At 46.0% G+C, this 20,796-nt stretch overlaps 1 protein-coding gene across 2 annotated transcripts in view; it reads left to right on the top strand.

The window, feature by feature from the left end:
- Atg16 (Autophagy-related 16) overlaps positions 1-20,796 on the top strand; it is a 313,574-nt gene that overhangs the window by 112,981 nt on the left and 179,797 nt on the right. The window lies entirely within an intron of this gene.

Below are 20,796 nucleotides of genomic sequence, written 5' to 3'. Positions count from 1 at the left end.
CTCCTCTCCTGTGAACTATATCGTTCAGCCCGTCACACCATTGCCGGACCTTCGTTGTCGAAGTTGTGAGACGGTGCATGTTAGCTGGCTGAAGCCTTATTTCGATCCCCTAATCATCTCTGCACCCCGAGTCACCAGGATGGCTCCATTTGACACCCGGGGCCAATGTACTGAAGCAGACGCGCCTTGTGTTTCGGATAGCAGCTCAGAGATGATGATGACCCGTGCTGTGATTTGCGAGAGAGCTCGGGCTGTGTGCTGCTGCTAGGCTGCTTTCTATTTGCTGTTTCTCGCCTTCAAGTAAACATCATTACAGTTGCATTTGTCAGCAATTGCGAAGGGGCCCTTCCATGTCAAGATTAACTTGTTCTTCTTAAATGGAAAGAGCAGTAACACTTTATCGCCTGCAAAAAAGCCGTCTACCTCTTGACTTTCTATCATAGTGTCACGTGGTGGTGATGTTGAAGAACACAGTAGCAATACTGTGAAAGACAAAACTAACTTTTATTGGGCGAACCTGTGCCCACAAGAACAGGCTACACTTATAGCGCAATGATAGCGGTGAATACAGTCGGTGATCGTTGAAAATCTGATCAGCGTGTTAAGCGTGTCTGCTTTTATACATCAGTCGTCGAATGTTCCAGAGTAATCGCTGGGACCAGCATGCCTTCCACAAAGTTCTACATTATTCGCGTCGCGCACACATGCAATCAGATTACACAACGTTCGGTCACAGACAGTGGATGGAAGCATCGATAACATTCCAGAAACTTCCTATACATGCAGGCACGTCCTGTGCTGTGCGATAACATTTGTTAGGCGTTGAAACGTGTCGCTCGATAAAGACAAATACATGTGTCACTACCTCCCTCTTAAGAAGCATCGACTCTATGCTGCAAACGAAAGTAATAAAGAAAAACAACCGTAGGAAAGAGAACAACAAAATAACGAAGTTCGTCAGCGTCCATAAAATGATTTAAGACGCACCACTTGGACCACTTCAGATCGTGCCCGGTGCCGTTGTGAATGCCACATGCAGTCTGGCACGACCTCATAGTCCAGTGCGCCAATACGTCGAAAGACCTTGTAGGGTCCGAAATAGCGTCGCAATGCTTTCTCGCTCAGTCCTCGTCGGCGTATCGAGGTCGAAACCCAAACACGATCGCCGGGCTGGTACTCGACGAAGCGTCGTCGGAGGTTGTAGTGTCAGCTGTCGGTATGCTGCTGGTTCTTGATCCGTAGGCGGGCGAGCTGTCAGGCTTCTTCGGCGCACTGGAGATAGGAAGCGACGTCAAGATTCTCTTCGTCAGTGACGTGCGGCAGCATGGCGTCGAGCGTCGTCGTCGCGTTCCTGCCGTAAACCAGCTTAAACGGCGTGATCTGTGTTGTTTCTTGCACCGCCGTATTGTAAGCGAAGGTTACATACAGCAGATCGGCATCCCACGTCTTGTGCCCGATGTCGACGTACATTGCTAGCATGTCGGCGAGGGTCTTGTTCAGGCGCTCCGTGAGACCATTCGTTTGAGGATGGTATGCAGTTGTCCTCCTGTGGCTTGTCTGGCTGTATTGCAGAATGGCTTGGGTGAGCTCTGCTGTAAAAGCCGTTCCTCTGTCGGCGATGAGGACTTCTGGAGCACCATGTCGCAGCAGGATGTTCTCGACGAAAAATTCTGCCACTTCGCCTGCGCTGCCTTTTGGTAGAACTTTAGTTTCAGCGAAGCAGGTGAGAAAGTCTGTCGCCACAACGATCCACTTTTTTCTGGAAGTTGATGTTGGAAATGATCTCAACGAGTCCATCCCAATCTGCTGAAAAGGTCGGTAAGGAGTCTTGATCGGCTGTAGTAGTCCCGCTGGCCTTGTTGGTGGTGTCTTGCGTCACTGACTGTCCCGGCATGTTCTTACATAACGGGCGACGTCGGCGGTCAAACGCGGCCAGTAATACCTTTCCTGTATCCTCGACAGCGTCCGGGAGAATCCGAGGTGCCCAGTGGTTCAATCGTCGTGTAGGGTGTGCAGTACTTCTGGACGCAGCCCTGACGGTACAACAAGAAGGTAGCTAGCGCGGACTGGTGAGAAGTTCTTCTTCACGAGCAGGTTGTTTTGTAGTGTGAACGAAGACAACCCATGCTTAAATGCCCTAGGGACGACATTGGTGTTCCCTTCCAAATACTCGACGAGGCCTTTTAGCTCCAGGTCTGCTCAATGCTGTTTAGTAAAGTCTTCCGTGCTTATTATTCCAACGAGGACGTCGTCCTCGTCTTGCAGCGGGGGATCGATGGGGGCGCTTGATAGGCAGTCGGCGTCAGAGTGTTTTCTTCCGCACTTGTATATTACCGTGACGTCATATTCTTGCAGTCTGAGGCTCCACCGCACCACCCGTCCTGAAGGGTCCTTTAAGTTAGCTAGCCAACACAACGCGTGATGGTCGCTGGCGACTTTGAATGGCCTGCCATAGAGATAAGGGCGGAATTTTGTTGTGGCACAAATGATGGCGAGGCATTCCTTTTCAGTATTAGAATAATTGCCTTCTGCTTTTGACAGCGACTGGCTAGCATAAGATATCACCCGTTCAAGTCCGTCTTTCCTCTGCACTAGGACGGCACCGTAGTCAAACCTTGTGTCAGTGTAGATTTCGGTATCGGCGTCGTCGTCGAAGTGTGCAAGTACCGGCGGCGACTGCATGCATCGTTTGAGTTCTTGATATGCGTCGGCCTGCGGCGTTTCCCACTTGAACTCGACATCACATTTGGTTAGATGTGTTAGCGCCTTCGCGATGCTTAAAAAGTCCTTGACAAAGCGCCTATAGTAGGTGCACATGCCAAGGAATCTGCGCACTGCCTTCTTGTCGATTGGCTGCGGGAACTTTGCGATGGCAGCTGTCTTCTGCGGGTCGGGGCAGACTCCAGATTTGCTGATGACGTGGCCTTGGAACAGAAGCTCATCATAAGCGAAGCGGTACTTTTCCGGCTTGAGAGTGAGCGCTGATGTCTTGATGGCCTCTAATACTGTCGCAAGCTGCCTAAGGTGATCGTCGAAATTTCTGGTGAGGACGACGACGTCATCCAAGTAAACAAGACACGTCTGCCACTCCAATCCTGCTAACACCATATCCATGACACGCTGAAACGTTGCAGGCGCCAAGCACAGTCCGAATGGCATGACCTTGAACTCGTAGAGGCCGTCTGGCATGATGGAGGTGGTCTTTTCGCGATCTCTCCCGTCGACTTCTATTTGCCAGTAGCCAGACTTAAGGTCCATCGACGAGAAGTATTTAGTGTTGCAGAGCCATCATCATCATCATCATTTATTATTCCCTTAAGGGTCCCTTCGGGGACATTACATAAGGGGGGGAAACAGCGATGTGAAAGTGCCATACATCAGCTCAAAAGAAAAAAATGCAAACAAAGGCAACAGAAAAATAAATAATAAAGTGTAGAAAACATCAGGTATAAACAGAACAATGAAAATATCTCAAACTGAGTAGCAATAAATTAAAAGAAAAGTGTACACGTAAATGTGAAACATGCTAAACATAAGTGGCAAAAAAGAAGAAAAGGAAAAATAGACGATGACACAAGCAAGACGGATTGCTGGGAGAGGAAACGCGAGGAAAAGTGGCTATTTTGGGTTGAAATGGTCTGATAGTAACTGTCTAAATTTGGAGGGATTTGACTCTAAAACCGATCCAATGCCTCGTCTATCCGTGGAAGGGGGTATACGTCCTTCTTCATTATCTTGTTCAGTCAACGATAATCGACGCAGAAGTTATGGGTTCCGTCCTCTTTCTTCACCAGGACTACAGGAGATGCCCACGAGCTTTTCGACAGCTGGATGATGTCGTCACGCAGCATTTCGTCGACTTGTTGCCTAATAGTTTCACATTCTCGCGTCGAAACTCTGTAAGGGCTCTGGCGAAGTGGTCGAGCGCACTCTTTGGTTATTATGCAATGCTTTGCCACTGGTGTTTGTCGAATCCTCGATGACGTCGAAAAGCAGTGTTTGTATTGTCGGAGAAGACTTCTGATCTGTTGCTGCTTACTCATAGGAAGACTTAGATTAGCAGTGGCTTCTCTTGGCTCTGCACTATATTCTTCAGGAAGGCAAAGGCTTCAGAAGTAACACCTGGTTGGCCGTTAACGGACTTGTGCCATTCATGCAGTGTGCGTTGAGAAGGCAAAGCGTTGTTGAACTTAAGTCGCACATACTCATGCAGCGGGGGAGTAGTAGTGCAGCATTAGGGCAACCGCACGAGGTTCAGGAGGATACTTAACATTTGTTTTTTCATGATCTCGTGCAAGAAGCTGCTGAATATTAGTTGAATATGTAGGTTGAAAAACCTCAAGGCCTTTATCAGATAGCAGGTTTTGTTTCTTCAGCTCTTCGATAAAGTCATTTGATTTGCCACAGCGCTTTGTTAACCTTCGTTTCAACTGCTGCAACGTTTTCACTTTCTTCTTCAACTGTAGAACCATCAGCTGACTGTTGTGCCTTTTGCTTGTAAAACTTTTTCGTAGGAGAAGAGGGCTCTGAGATGATGTCTGGTTCTTGTTTGTTAACATCAGGCACAGGTGATGGAGGCGCTGCCCGGGACTTAGGAGGAGCTCACTTTCGTTCTTTTTTTTGTCAGGAAGAGAGTATTTTAGAATTCGTTGTACTGCTTGCTCTCTCCATATCCGCATTTGTGTAAAGTTACTAACACTTTCCTGATCGTGAGAAAAGTAGTAGTTTTTGGGTAATGTAGCAGATGTTCTTTTTTTTCCTTTAAAAGAACATATGCTTCATACTAAAGAGTATAGATCCACGTTTAGAGGAGTACTTTCTCGTTTCAATGGTAGTTGTCAAAATCAGCATTTTTCCAAGCAGAATACGAAAAAAATGTATTACCAAAAATGTGTGACCAGAAAGAAAAAATTATGCAGAAACGTCAACATTTCATCACAAAAAGCGCAGTAATATGCAGCTGTAAGGCTAGTGTAATCGCAATGTCCGGCCTGAGAAGTGTAACTAATTTTAAATACTCTTTTTACTTACTGGCTGCCGAAGATGGGTTGGGAACTTCGGAAATATTGTGGAAATACTGCTTGCAGCCTTGTTGTTTGACCTGTTCTGTCGAAGCAGCTGGCTTCGAAATGAATGGACCACAGAACGTCAGCTTTCTTGGGTGCCCAACCAACTCGCTGCACTGCATGTTCCCAGGCTCCATGCTGGGCGTCATCTTTGGGAAACCTGTGATTCGCAAAAAAAAGGTCCATGTGCAATATGCATCTCCAAGGCATGCCTTTAACGATGCCTTCATGTGCTCGTACAGTCTGATGCATAAAACAGATAAGGGAGCAAGTCACAGGATGTGTTCGGTGTACTTACACATGAAATGTTACTCCCGGCGTCTTCTCATGCGATTGGTACACCTGAACGCAGCACATGAGCCCACCATCACCTTCAGGAATGCTGGAGCAATTGCGCATGCACAACTCAACTCGCACTGACGTGCTACAGTGGGCGTGCTATGCATGCGTGCACCTTCTGCCCTGAGCAAGATGGCGGGGCCAGTGGCGCCTCGGCGTCAGTGCAGGGCCGCCACTTCCGCTTCAGCAGTATTAGTGTAACCTCGCTGGGTAACACTAAGCTCAACGTTACCCCCATACCGCACAAAGATCTTGTTCAGCTGACATGACGACTTCATGGCAGCTGAATTCCAGATACTGCGTATGTGGTGAGGGTAGCTATATGAACTTGTTAATAGGTCATATTGTAGATTGTTGTAGCGCAGGCAGAACAAAACTGTCATAGAAGGCAGATGAGACAACACACGGTGCTGAACCAGATGCGAACAGCTGTTTAAATGCGCCGTGTTTCATCGCACTGAACTTCAGAAACTGCCGTTGCGTACTCCAAAACAAATCTTAACTTCAACACGTTTTAGATTACAAAACACGCATATTATCTACCCCTAATAAAGAAAGGTCAACAATATTATAATGTAAACGTTTTATTCATTACAGTAAAAGAATTATGCAGCATGTGCCACGAAACCTGGCAGTAAGCAACCCTAGGCATAGCACCAGTTGCATTGTTGAAATTGCAATCATGTGAAATGGGCCCTCTAAAAATCGCATTGCGACGTGTGCGACTGCACCGATTTTCGTCGTTTCAGTCGCAGCATGTGAAGCAGCCTTTCGACGCTTTATTGCTTCAGCAATGCTCGGACAGCAGCACGCATTTGAACCGTCATATGATTAAAGTCGCATACCCAAATACCTACACCAGACATACCGCCCTGTCGTAGGCCAGTCTCGCTGCAGCCGACGTTGTTCATCCATCGCATGCTTGAGAGCAACACAATAACAGTGCGCAAGCGCCCCATCACGTGGTATTTTTTCATATTTCGCGGGATTTATTTGGAACACGAAAAAAAGGACCACGTGAGATATATCGTGTTGGAAACAATTTATTGAGTGGTTTCTCAAGGTGCTCTACAACTTTGCATCTCAGATTTGGAGTCTGCAGCCAATACTTAAAAAGCTGAATAATTAAACATAACTAATCCGTTAGTTAAGGTGAAAATAAATAAATAGCCTGAGTAACTCTAGGCCAGTGCCAACATTATGCGTTCGGTTCAACTCACGCCTGGAGTGCCTCTCATTTTTAAAACTTTGGCTCAAGTTATGCGGGACAACCTGTATATATATAAGGCCAAAATTTCGCCGTAGCCCAAATGATTACGAGGCACTGTTTCTCCGTCATAGAATAATTCGCTTCCACTTTCGACAGTCACCAGTTAGCGTGAGCTATTACGCTTTCAACTGCATCCTTCCTTTGAGCAAGCACCTCACCGAGGCCTAGCCGGCTTGCATCGCTGTAGATTTCCGTCTCAGCGTCTTCGTCGAAATGTGTAAGCACCAGTGGTGATTGCAGCCATCGTTCCAGCTCTAGAAATGAATCTTCCTGCCGTGTTTCCCATAGAAAGTCGATGTCGGGTTTTGTGAGCTGGGTTAAGGGCTCCGCAATTTCTTTAAGTTCTCTTACAAAGCGCCTGTAACAGGCACACAGGCCAAGGAATTTGTGCACTGCTTTCTTGTCGATGGGCCGCGGGAACTTAGTGATGGCAGCTGTCTTCTGTGGGTCGGGACAGACTCGAGACTTGCTGATGACATGCCCTAGCAACAGAAGTTCTTTTTAAGCAAAATGGTACTTTTCCGGCTTCAGGGTGAGTCCAGATGACTTGATCACCTCTAATACTCCCTAAGGTGATGGTTGAAATTTCCGGCAAAGACGACGACGTCGAACAACTAGACAGGACAGGCCTGCCACTTCAACCTTGCTAACACTGTGTCCGTCATGCGTTGGAACATTGCAGGCGCCGAGCAAAGTCCGAATAGCATGACCTTAAACTCGAAGAGGCCGTCCAGTGGAATGAACACGCTCTTCTCGCAATCCTTCTTGTTGTCTTCTATTTGCCAGCAGCCAGTCTTGAGATCCATCGACAAGAAGTACTTAGCGTTGCAGGGCTGATTCAATGTGTTGTCTGCGTGAGAGGGGGTCTTGATCATTCTTTGTAATCTTGTTCAACCGACGATAATCGACGCAGAAATGCAGAGTTCCGGCCATTTTCTTCAGCAAGACTACAGGAGATGCCCACGAGCTTTTCGACGACTGGGTGATGTCGGCGTGCAGAATTTCATTGACTTGTTGCCTTATAGCTTCACGTTCTCATGTCTAAATTCTTAAAGGGCTCTCATGGAGTGGTCTAGTGGATTCTTTGGTTATTATGCAGTGTCTTGTAACTGGTATTTATTGAATCCTCGATGACGTCGAAAAGCAGCCTTTGTATCGTTGGAGAAGACTTCTGAGCCGTTGCTGCTTACTCATGGAGAGACTTGGATTTATGTCGAAGTCTGGTTCGGAAACTATCATCGTTGGGGTAGATGCGACAGAATCCAAGAGGACAAACGCATTGCTGGTCTCTGCAATTTACTCGGTGTATTCAATCATTGTGCCCTTGTTGATGTGTTGGAACTCTTCGCTGAAGTTTGTCAGCATCACTTTCTCTTTTGCTCCGTGCAGTCGAGTGATCCGTCTTGTGACACAAATTTCATGGTTGAGCAGTAGGTGTTGGTCACCCTTGATGATGCCTTCTACGTCTGCGGGTGTTTCGGTGCCGACGGAAATTACAATACTGGAGCGAAGGGGGATGCTGACTTGATCTTCGTGCACACTCAAGGCATGGTGATTATGAGCGCTGTCTGGTGGTATCGCTTGATCTTCGAATAGCATTAGTGATTTCGATTTCAGGTTGATGATTGTGCCGTGTTGGTTCAGGAACTCCACGCTGAAAATTACGTCTTGTGAATACTGTGGGAGGATTTATTAGTCGGCGTTATTAGGCGTCCTACAGCTGTCTGGATTTGAGGGCCTTCCCATGCAGTCTTGAGTTTCTTCAACTGGGCGGCGAAAAGTCCACTTATGAGGGAGTAGTCGGCCCCTGTGTTTACTAAAGCGGTGACTGCGTGGCCGTCGAGAAGCACATCGAGGTCGGTGGTTCTTTGTTTTGCATTGCAATTTGGTTTTGGCGTCAGATCACAGCTGCATCGTGTTGACCTATGGCTGGAACGTCGCATCATCCGGTCTTCTTTTGTTAGCATATTCTTTGCTTCTAGGCTTCGCCAGGGTGGTGCCGTCTCGTTGGTATGTCTTCGAGATAATCTTGTTGGTGTCTTCGTTGGCGGTGGAGGATCTTCGTCAGTTCGATGAACAGCAATTGCACCTCCATCGGTTGCTGCTTTTAGTTTTCCAGATATGGGGATATGGGCTCGCAGCCCGGCCCTGGGCCGGGCCTGTGTATGGTCGGTATTGCGGGGACAAGTAGCAGCCTGGTGACAGCAAATGGGATGGTCGTCAAGGGCCCTACTGAGTAGCGGCAACATAGTCGGCAATATCATGAGGGCATTCACTTTGCTGCAAGCGTGGTGCGTTGATGGTGAACCCTCACAGTCCCATCTTGCGGTAAGGACATCGGTGGTAGACGTGGCGGGCTTCACCGCAGTGATAGCAGAGTGGGCGGTGAGCGGCAGCATGCCAGACATCTGTCTTCCTAGGGAAGCTGCGATGGGCGACGGGCAGGCATGCTGGTGGTGGCGGTGGGCAACGGACTTGCAGTGTTGTGGGGCTGTAGTTCGAATGCGCAGGGAAACCTTGGCAGTGTGCGGCGGCGGCGTATGTCATCACTTCCAGCTGTGGCTGCAGTGATTGTGGTTGCAGCTCAGGAACTCCAAGTGATCGCTGAACTGCTTCTTTGACGATGTCAGTGGTTATATTGCCTTGTCCGCATACCGAGTTTCTTCTCAATAGTTGTGGCCTCGAAAACAAATTCTATGACAGTCTTGGGTGGGTTCCATATCAAGCCAGCAAATAGCTGTTCTCTCACACCCCACATCGAGAATCGAACTTTCTTTTCTTCAGACATGTTGGGGTCGGTGTGGTGGAATAGGCAAGCGATCTCCTCTGCAAACATTACGATGTTCTTGTTTGGCAGCTGCATGCGGGTTTCAAGCAGAGTTTGGGCTTGTTCTTTGCGGAGGACGCTCGTGAACATCTGCAGGCAGCTGCTGTGGAACAGGTCCTGTGTAGTCAGGGTAGATTCTTGGTTCTCAAACTACGTCCTGGCAGAGTCTTCTTCGGTGAGGTACAGATGCTGCAGCTTGCCGTCAGAGTTCCGGTTGAATGCAGCAACCCTTTCGAATGTTTCCTGGGTCTTCAAATGATGATCCACGATAAGTCGGTGGCTTCCTGGGCTGTTGCAGCATGCTAGGGCTGCCAGGGTGTTGTTGACTTGGCCACAATCTTTCTTGTTGTCTCAGGTAGAAGTCTGTGTTCTGGGGGCAAGTGTTGTAGCTGCGGCTTGCTCGATGATCCGGGATGATGTTGGTGTTGTCTTCATGGTCCGGGCTTGGATCATGGCTTGTCGAAGTAGTCCGGTACATGAACGCAAAGCACTTCCACCAGATGCCATGAGGTAATGACAGCCAAGAACACAGTAGCAAAACTGCGAATCACAAAACTAACCTTTTATTGGGGGAACCTGTGCCGAGAAAACAGGCTACACTCAAAGCACAACGATAGCGGCGAACACAGTCGGCAATCATCGAAGTCACATCAGCAAGTCAATCGCATCGGCTTTTATACATCCATCCTCTAAAGTTCCAGTGTAATTGCTAGTGGCCGCGTGCCTTCCAGAAACTACTGCACACTTCGTGTTGTGCATGCGATCAGATTACACAAGGTTCGACGGGAGCATACACAACAGACAAAATCAACGATAATTCTCAAGTAAATTCAGAATCATGTAGGCGCGTATTCACAGAGTGATAATGTTTCATATTTGTTAGCCTGTGAAAAGTGGTCACCAGATGAAAATAAACAAGTACACATGTCAATATTCATAGCACGTCCTCTCACCAGGGACTGCTGCGGTAGTAGCATCTTGTATGGCACATATCCCCAGGCCCTTGTGCTTAAGGGCTCTGTTGAGGCAGTAGTGCTACTTACAGCAACGTATTTTAGTATGTAACCTCTCTGTAATGCAGATTTGTTCATTGCACACGTCATTTGTCATTGTTGTAGTTTAATACATGTATATTTTATGCACTTTTCAGTGAATGTTTTCAGGCCTGTACAGCCGTGCTTCATCCACCGCTCGTAATTCACAGTTTATGTACCATTGGCAAGCCATTACCATGGCCTTGACGCTTTTTGCCCACATCTGGCCCCTGCGCCAATAAACCCCACTAATTATCAGATTATAGAAGCTGAAGAGTAACAGCAGATGTGGTGATTGCCAATCTGCCTCATTGTCAAAAAAGGAAACCCAGTTTCCTCTTCAATAGCAGCCTGTGACAGCTTGTTCTGTTGGCAAGTACTGCCTGTGCTCTTTTTCCCTTTTTGTCTTGCGATGATAAATATTTCAGTAATGCGCAATGCACTTTTAGTTACTAGTAGTGCCATGTCCCTGTTTTTCAGTCATACTGTGTGTTTTGCTTCTGCTGCACTGTACATAATGAAACACAGTTGGCGCATGCTACACATAAACTTTATTTTGAGGTCATTGTTACCACACTAACATGAAACAATACGTGAGAAAACTAGCCAGAAGTAGACCACAGTTGTGACATTGAACAGTGTTTTGCCAAAGGAAGTGGGACATAGCCATGGTCTCACAAAAGTTGAAGGGGAATAGTACAGTTTGAGATTTGAGTCATTTTTGTAAGAGTGCATTCCATGAGAGAGATTCTGTATGTTTAAGCCGTTCTCTTACATACAGCAAAATCATTTCATGGACTCTTTAGCTTTCTTGGTGTGCTAAAGGAAGTACTACTAGATATATGGTATACCTCAAATTTTTTTTATTTTCAGGTATTGCTTGTACAGCTGCAGTAACCACATAGTTGTGCATTTTCATGCTGAAGCATCTTGGATGTTGCCATACATGCTTTGTTTAATTTTGCTGGTGGTCTTTTCCACTATTGCCATGTTATTTTATAAAAAGTGGTCGCTGTATCATATTACCCTTTGAAGGGCATTTTCTGCTGTGATCTTGATCATAGCCACCGGAAGAAGCCAAGTCAATGATATTGCCTGCCATTGCCATCACTCAATGGCAGCGTTAATGACGGCTCCAATGTACAAGGGCCTGACGACCAACTGCACCCACTACCGGATCCCCAACCCTGAGCTGTTTTTCGGCTTGGCAGCAATTCGACCAGGCTTGGCAGCAAATGTGATGAGTGACGGCTAGCACAGGGCCAAATTCCCCTGAGCTTGCAGGAATTTTATTATGTTTATTTTGAGCATACCACAGTCCGTAGAACAAGCTGGGGTGGCGTAATGATAATAATAATAATAATAATCAAAAAGAACTAACAAATAAATTCGAACAATATACAGAAATAGAAGTAGTGAAAACGTGGATCAGTAGTAGAGCACACTAGAGTAACTATATACAGGTAAAGGTCTTGCAACACAGCAAAGCACTAGTCACAGACATTCATTTGATAGCCATCATAGTTTGAATCCTGTGGTCATGAAGAAAAAGAATCATAATTTTCAAATTCAGTGTTATCCATTTCCAAGAAGGCTTCAGATGGCAAATCATTCCATTTATTGATAGTCCAAAGAAAAAATGGATACATGAAAAGATTAATGCACACGAAGTACGGTTCAAGGGTGTAAGCATGCGTATGTCTAGTTTGTCTAGAATGTTGGTTTCTTAAGTTGGTTGCAGGGCTAATATTAAACTTACAGAAGTAAAGTGAGTGGAGAAACTTTAGTCTAGTAATCACACTTCGGTACTGTAAGACAGGAATATTGTTAGTGGCCGAGAGAGTTGTTGGTGAATCATTCCTCTAGTAGGCATTGAAGATGAAATGAACCACTTTTCGTTCCACCATTTCAAGTTTCTTAATGTCTTCCTTTAGATGTGGGTCCCACACAGCACTTGCATGTTCTAATTTGGTTCGTATAAAAGCATTATAGGCCGATAGTTTGATGTTGGATGGTGCTGTTTTTAGCTTGTGCCACAAGAAACCGAGCTTTTTCGACACGGATGAGCAGATTTTATTAATATGGCTCGACTATGTCAGGTGATTTGTAATAACACCTAAATACTTGTACTCATCAACCTGACTCAAAGGACAGTTGTTAAGGAAGTTCATATGATGTATGCATGAAAATGGATTTGTCACTGTTTAGTTTCATAGACCAGTCTTCACACCACTTATAAACAGTATGCAAGTTAATTTGGAGGCATTGCTTGTCCTTTGCAGTATTAATGCTTTTAAAAGTGTGCAGTCATCTGCAAGAAGTCGTATATTTACTTCTGATGTAGCTATTGATGTAATGATGTCATTTATATAAACCACAAAAAAGAAGGGCAGGTCCCAGAATGCTGCCCTGAGGGACTCCCAATGATACGGGCAATATACTGGACATGCCGTTATTTACTTTAACATACTGCTGTTGATTTTTATGATAAGAGTGAATCCAGTTAATGAGGGTAACTGGAAGGCCTATGCTATGTAACTTAAAAATGAGTTTACTGTGTGTAACAAGATCAAAGGCCTTACTAAGGAAATACTGTAGCATCAGTTTTATTTGCCTTATGAAAAGACGAAGCAAACTCGTGGATTATTGTGAGCAATTGTGTCGTTAATAATTTTTTCATAAGACCATGTTGGAATGGCAACAACAAGCTGTTTTCTTCAAGAAACGAGGTGATTTAATGTTTGACTACATGTTCTAAGAGTTTGCACGATGTTCAGGTTAAACATGTAGGCCTGTACAGTCAGGTACACCTTTAGAAAAAAGGGGGGACCCCACCCAGATGACCGAAGCGCGACAGCCGATTGCCTCCACGACTAACGTAGACCTGCTAAAGAAATCGTGCTTCTGAAACGCGCAATTCTCGGTACAAGTAAAGACTTTTGTATTTTGATGGCTGGTTTAGTAGAGCTCTCATGTGCTACAGCACGTGCCGGATCGTAGGAGTAAAATAACCCTGTGCCTTCTACAGTGCTGCGCGTCATCTGCTCTTCAGCTTCATTGCAAGTGACAAAAGTAGAGAGAGTAGCTCTGCATAGCTTTTGTGCTAGTATGCATGTACACGGCACATTTACTACTCGTTTTCTGAGCTTAAAATGAATCAGTTGCTATTGAACAAGTTATTAAAAAAAAAAAAAACGCGCTTATCGAAACCATTACAAACCTGGGGCGAGAAGAACTACCTCTGCAATACGATCGAGGCAGGAAAGGTACAAAAAAGCTTCATTCATCGTTTTAAATAAGTACTCTTACTCAGCACAAATAGTGCATCGTAATGTTGCGGGGATGTTGGGAGCATAGACTGAATATATTTACAGCAAGCAAAGTCAATGTGGTCAAGACGGCTGACCAGCCACAACACGCAGCAGCCAGCGTCTCGCGATCTTCTTCCTCCTCTCTCTCTTTAGTCATCCTTCTGTAATAGTAAGCTCGCAGTAATATTTCCGGCATGATAGACCATCACAAACAGTTCGAGAATTCACTCTGACGAGTGGCTGACGCACACAGCTGACGGGACTTAGCCCAGTTTGAAGTGCTGGTGGCCATCTTCTTCGCTGGCGGGGTCACCGGCCGTCCGGCTCATGACGTCAGTCCAGAGTGCATGCCCATTGGTGCACTGCCCATCGTGTGCATCTGAATGGATGTTATGAGTGTCCCCTTTGGAATGGGGCAGTTGGTTGCATCACTGAGCTCTTGCTATTGTACTGCCTAATGTCCTACCTAGGTTAAACAATAAAAAAAAGAAAAGAAAAACACTATGAACTCCCACAACCAAATTTTCTGATCCCCTAGTGGGAACGATGTGTTTGTATGCCTCGGAGGAGGAAACACCCCCTTTTTTCTAAAGTTGTACCCGACTATAGTTTGCAATGTTTAGATGGTCACCTTTTTAAAACTCGGGCGCTACACGTGCTGTACGCCAGTCATCAGGAATTACATAGCTATCGAAAGACGGAACACTTGTGTTAAAATATGTGCAATGGGTTCAGCATAGGGGCACAAGAATGCATTTGGGATATCATCTGGACCGGCTGATGCTTTAGCTTTCAGGTTAAGCAGTAAGGGAAATACACCCTCATACCTCATAAAATCAGGGGATAGTAATGGAAGAGAGTTATTAGGCATTTATTCATACTGGGAAGTGGTAAATACGGAGAAGTAACAATTAAACTGCTTAGCAATTTTAAATGCATCATTGGCAAGGCACCAATCAATGGAAATTTCACGTGGTACACTACTTCGGTCCTCTAAATAATGCCACAATATTTCAGGCCTTTTATCAAAAAGTTAGACAACAATTCAGCGAAGTACTTCGTTTTGGCCTCGTAAAATTTAGAAGCAAGCTCATCTTTGAGGGCAGAGATTACGCTAGAGGATTTTTTTTCTGCTTTTTGGCTCATTTAGTCTACAATGCAAGTGGATAACTTCTCTGGTCGTCTGCGGGTTGTTTTTCTTGATGCGAACGCATCTGCTAAGGAGAAACCTTTCGATACAATGACGTGTAGTGCCTTTCAGGGCGCCCCAGAGTGACGTGGCACTGCCCGTCATGCTATCACAGAAGTCCCACAGACAGTCTAATATTGCATGGTCATCGGCCTTAGGGAAATCTTTAAGTAATTTGTGCCTTTGCTTTTGTGTTATCTTGGATCACCAGTCGGAAAGGGGAGCACACCGCCTTGATGGCCTGAGACGCCAGTAGCCACACCAACTGAGCATGTGGATATATCATTGCTAATAAACACTAAGTCTTTTGTTGAGCAGGCGCTTCAGACTTCTCTAGTATTCTCTGTAACAGTCTGTTTTAGGTCACACATAATCATAATATCAACTAAAGCCTTGCTTTCAATGTCGAAGACAGTTGTGCCAGTTGATACAAGGGAGATTAAAATCACCCGTGAGAATAACCTTGCTGTCAGTGAACACAGCCATGTGATCGCAAAGTTTGGACAAGTATTCAGGGAGAGCTATACTGCACAGCACATACAGTCGAACCTTGATAATTTGGGAAGGGCCAGAAAATTTGTTCGAATTTAAAGAACTTCGAATTAAAAAAGAAGGGCTTGTTTTTGAAGTAATCGTGCACCAGAGCCCGATGCAAGAACGGTGCGAGTCATGAAATATTGCAACGCGCAAGCACTCGGCAAGCGAAGTCCATGAAACTGCCCACGCCGGCCAACGGCTCGTTTTTCAATAACGGCAAAAAGCAAAACTTCAAGGAGCAGGCTAAGCTAGTGGCGCCGGCGCAGAGGCACGCACGGAGACTGTTGAAGGTGAGGAAGTTGGGGAGTTGAGAGGCAGGGCGACAGTAGCGTAATTGCGAGGAAGGGCTGGAGGGAAGCAGAGTTGCTTTCCCGCGAGCTTGCTGGGTGGCGCTAATTACCTCTGCCACCTACTGCCACCGAAGCAACGGAGTTGTCAAGGCCAGGACTGGGCCTCTGTTGCTGCTCCCCTCTGTGGGCTTGCATGTTTTTTCCTTCGTTTGTTGACAGATCAGCGCTGCGTTTACCTTCTTCGTCCTGCATTCTTAACATTAGTGATGTATCACCAAGACGATGAAGTTGTTACCGCTGATCATAATCATGTTGGTGTGCCTTTTTCTGTGGCTCTTTTGAATGTGGCGTCGCCACATTCAAAAGACAAGGAGGATGAGGCACTGGGTGTCACCTTCGCGTCCTTGTATTCAGGGTCTGTCTTGTTGTACAGAATCGGGTATTGCGCACTGTCTCCAACAACCTTTCCACGGGACATCTCGGTTTAGAAACGTCAGTGTAAAAAAACAAGTGCGAACAAGATCAACCAAGCTAACTAAAACAAACGCGAGCCAGAGCTGACATGAGTACACGATAGTGCGAAAGAAGCAGTGTGGCTGAACCAGACGCGAATAGAGTGATCGGGCGGGCCTGCATGATACCAGTTTCCTGTGCGTACGTCACTGTAAGGGCCACTCTTATTGGTCTCCTCCGCTCGCGACTTGCTTGCCACCGTGGCAAGCCACAAAAAATCGGCGCAGGAGCAATCCCTCCCACGGCACATGTTTTGCTGCTAGTGTGGCTGGGGCATTACGGCACGACGCAGAAACGGTGACTTTGCCATTTGAAAAAGGGTGAAATTTCTGCCACATTTTCTTTGCTTTTCTTTCACGCGCAGCGTTGAGGAGTTTTTCCTAAGCGGGGTGATAGCAGTGATGGTCGGAGGTGCTGTCGCGTGATTTGGTGCGCTGCTGAGAGCATTGTCGGAGCGCGGTATGTTCAAATTAACCGTCGCAAATGCTTGCACGTTTGAATTACTGGCCGTTTTCACCCATTGGAGTACACATAACTTTGACAGGATCATGGCGTCAGTTTGAATAAACCGGAAGTTCAAATTAAGCATGTTCAAATTAAAGCAATTTGACTGTAGAATAAAAAAAATGGCTCCAGCAGTTAAAACGCAGGAACAAGCTTTCGTTGTCATCAATATGGTTTAAACCACCCCGGTCAATGGGTGCCTTAACACTATGGCTACGCCACCACCCCTAGTCGGCCGATCACAATGGAAAATACTATCGTTCGGGGGAATTAGAACCGAATTGCTAATGTTATAGTGTAACCAGGTCTCTGTAATCACTGTTATGTGTTGATCGTGTTCAAGAAGCAAAAGTTCAAGCTTTCCAACCTTATGGACAAGGCTTCGCACAATAAAATCGAGTATTCTTATATATTTTGTCTCAGCATGTGTGCTGTGTCAATCTGTACCGTCTCTGTTTTGAAAGTGCTATGCTTTCGTTTGTAGTATCGTCTAATACATACAGTGTGCCATCAATTTTCAGCTTATCATGCAAAAGAGATTCGTGCATTCTCTCTATCAGTTTTCGTGCTATCTCAGAGAAGTTTATGAGAGCACAGTATTTTCTGGCTGCAGTCATTTTGAATGAAAATGTTCGTTCCATTATGCTGGCTGGCACTTTGAGAGATGGCCTGTTTTTCAGTGTAATCTTCGAAATAGGCGATCACAGGGTAGCGGCCTTCCTGACGACCAAGACAGTAGATACAGGCTATAGATTTGCATTTAACTCCAAGTTTTCAGTCAAAAACACCTTCAACAACGCTTTTCTTTAAGGATGCCTTGTTTTTACCGCTGTACTCATTAATGCCATAAACAATAATGTTCGACCTTCTGCTGCGATGTTTGAGGTCGACAAGATTTATGCTTTGCAATGGCAACGTATTCTGAAAGGACACAGACGATGATTGAAGCAATGTAATTGGCGGCGAGTTTTCGATTCCTTCATAAGCTGTTCTATTAATCTTAGATCTGAGTCCAGATCACGAATCAGTTGTTCGCACTTGCTGAACTTTGTTTTCATTTCGATGACCTCAGTGCGAATATTGACCTGTCCCCTCAGGACACAGAAAAAATTCAATTGTCGTGGGCCCCTAATTGGTTTCTACGTTGCCACATAGTAAAATTGTGAAAACGACATGACAGTCATAGGCAGATGCCTGGGCACGGCACAACCAGTAAGAAAACTTAATCACCGCACCTAATTCTAGAGAGGGAACAAGTGACCTGCATAGCAAAAACAAGTCTCTTGGTCAGCGGCGTGGTCACAGCCGTTTCACTATGCCCACTGGTGAAGAAATCTGTGGCCATGCTTTTGTAGTGTCCATGGTGCATGACATCCCCAACATGCTACGAGATGCTGAGGTTGGCAAGAACAGACAGCTAGTGGGAATTACACATCTGCCCGTGTTATTAGGAGTCAAAAAACACAATCTTTTTGTATAACGACTTGCTAGTCAAGTTTTTGCCATTGACGTTGTAATTGTAATGTTCTAACATGTTCAAATAACCAAACCTGTTAATAAATGCACGTGCATATCATTATTCAATATTTGAAGCTAAGTATTCATGTTCGATTAGTGTCCAAATATATCAATTGTATTTGCGCACTCCTAATTGTAAGTGAACACTTCACTCGCATCTCAGATGAAAAAAGCAACGATAACATGGTCACTACTCACAAATGCACACAGCTAGAGATGGCAGTCCACTGCTGACAATTTATTGAGAAACACATCAGCATCCCTCCCAACTCAAGTACCGTGGCATCGGCCAAAACATGTACTGAACGCCATCGTAGAATTGAATGTGCAGCTGCTTCTTGACTGTGACATTCTCATCGAGGTTAAGTTTAATGAACGCAGAAAAAAATCAAAGGCAATGCTTCGAGGAGGCGAGCTATCCTGCGGCAGAGGCCTCAACCAGCTGCTGTAAGAACTGGGCCTGCTTTGCCTGCAGCTAATGTGAAAGGCAAGCCCTGGTTTTTGCCGTGCTCACCTATCTCTGTTGAGAGTGTGGCAAGTATGGGCTAAGCCATGACTGAAACTGCTTATTGTTCCAGGTAAAATGAACTAAGCACCGAGTGGGGGACAACGTCCACTGCACAAAAGATGGAAGCTAAAGGCCAACTGCAATGAAATTCTGGACCCCGTAAAAAGCCCTGTTTCAGATAATTTAGACGTACAGTAGCCTCTGTGGAAAATTTAACGCTTCAAATGTGAGTGGGCACTTCACAAATCTATCACAAAAATGTTTTTCATACCGAAACCCCCCAAGAAATGCTGCCATTACCAGTTGCCGGAAGTGACATACTTTGGAGACTATGGAGAATCAGCACCCAGGTTGTCTGCTTCCCTTGCTTGTACACCGTTTCTGTGTATCAGCAAATAGGTCCCACATGTTATTCTACTTAGCTAGCCGCTTCGTGCTCTGTGACTATGCTGTTGTGCACCTGTGATGTTCTTTTAACGCGAAGTATTCTCAGAATCCAGCCGGTTTTGTCTATCTGGTTGTCTGCATTCAACAGCATGGCTTCGATGTGTTCTGCCTCCTCTCGAATAAGAGCGCACTGGGGTGGCCAAGCTAGCCCGACTTAACACGGGTGCTATCCATGCAGTGCACCATTACACTAGATTGGCGACAATTAGGCGCTTCACAGTCTAGTGTGGCTGGCACGGGAATAAAACATGTCCTATCGGATGCCGGAGCCGCTGAAACAGGGTGCATCATGCGCTAGCTTGGCTGACCAGCATGCTGGCTAGTTCATGTTCACTAAAGAGAGTGTGTTGCATTTGCGCCTTCAACAAACAAAGAAGCGCTCGCTCGCCGCCCATTTGTGCGCTTGAGCTGTGGCAACAACTGATTGCTGTGCTGCTGCAGGTTACGTTTAAAGTGTAAAGTAAAATTTTAGCAATCTTGGCGTCTCTGGCATGGCGTATCCGACTTCACCGGCCGCTGTCTGACATGCTGGAAACGCCGGCCTTGTCGACAGATCAGACTGCTACCGCCATCTGTAGGTAAGGATAAGTAGCTGAGGCTCGGTGCTAAGTGCATGTAAACTCACGGTCAGACGGGCCGGACAGCGACCGTGTTAAATCTTTGCCCATTTCGCTCTGGCAACATCGCATCGTTGCTTGCCGCCACGTCTACTCCGTGGTCCCTGCATCACACTTTCCTTCGATAATAACAAATACAGTATGCAGTTCCGGCTTGTATCTGGCGTAGTCAGAAAGGCTTTCGTTCGTTTGCTTTGACGCGTCTGATTTACAGATGTGCGAAATGCCTATGAGATAATGATTGCTCGAGAATATCGCCCCTGAATACAACTTGCCTTTGGTTTTCGTGCACGTTGGCCGATAGCACTTGCCTGCTGAGCCATAGTGCACGCTTGCGCTCTGAAGTCTGGGACGGGAAAGATGTGTTCGGCTTTCCTCTACTCAGCGTTGGGTACTGCACAGCCATCGCTCATGTTCAAGTATGTGTTCAAGCACCCGACGAACATGCAACGCATTGGCATTCTTGCAGCAGCTCGGATCATGAGTGCAACAGGGAGAGCACATGCCAAGAGAGACGCTTGGCCGCGTAGGTGCAATTGAGAGATCAACAGTTGCATGCAGTTCTTTAGTATTCATCATATCCGCATCGCTACTGCTTTGCTACCAGTTGCAAGCGTAGTCTGCATAGGCACTACTTAATAACTGCTATTAACAAAATTGGGCAATTACCAGCCCTGCAGCTTTGCCAAGATTACTTTGAGAGTATACACTAAGCATTTATAGTCAGTTTAGCTCAAGTGAAATTTTGTTGCAGTTGGCCTTTAAGGGGATGACTGACTTCTCGTCACCTGTAGTCGGGCGATGACCCAACTTAGGGTGGCACCTC

The sequence above is a fragment of the Dermacentor andersoni genome, chromosome 2, assembly GCF_023375885.2.
Source record: "Dermacentor andersoni chromosome 2, qqDerAnde1_hic_scaffold, whole genome shotgun sequence".
NCBI classification, from domain to species: domain Eukaryota; kingdom Metazoa; phylum Arthropoda; class Arachnida; order Ixodida; family Ixodidae; genus Dermacentor; species Dermacentor andersoni.
The sequence above is the reverse complement of the archived record's forward strand: the minus strand, read 5'-3'. Positions and strand labels throughout refer to the sequence as shown.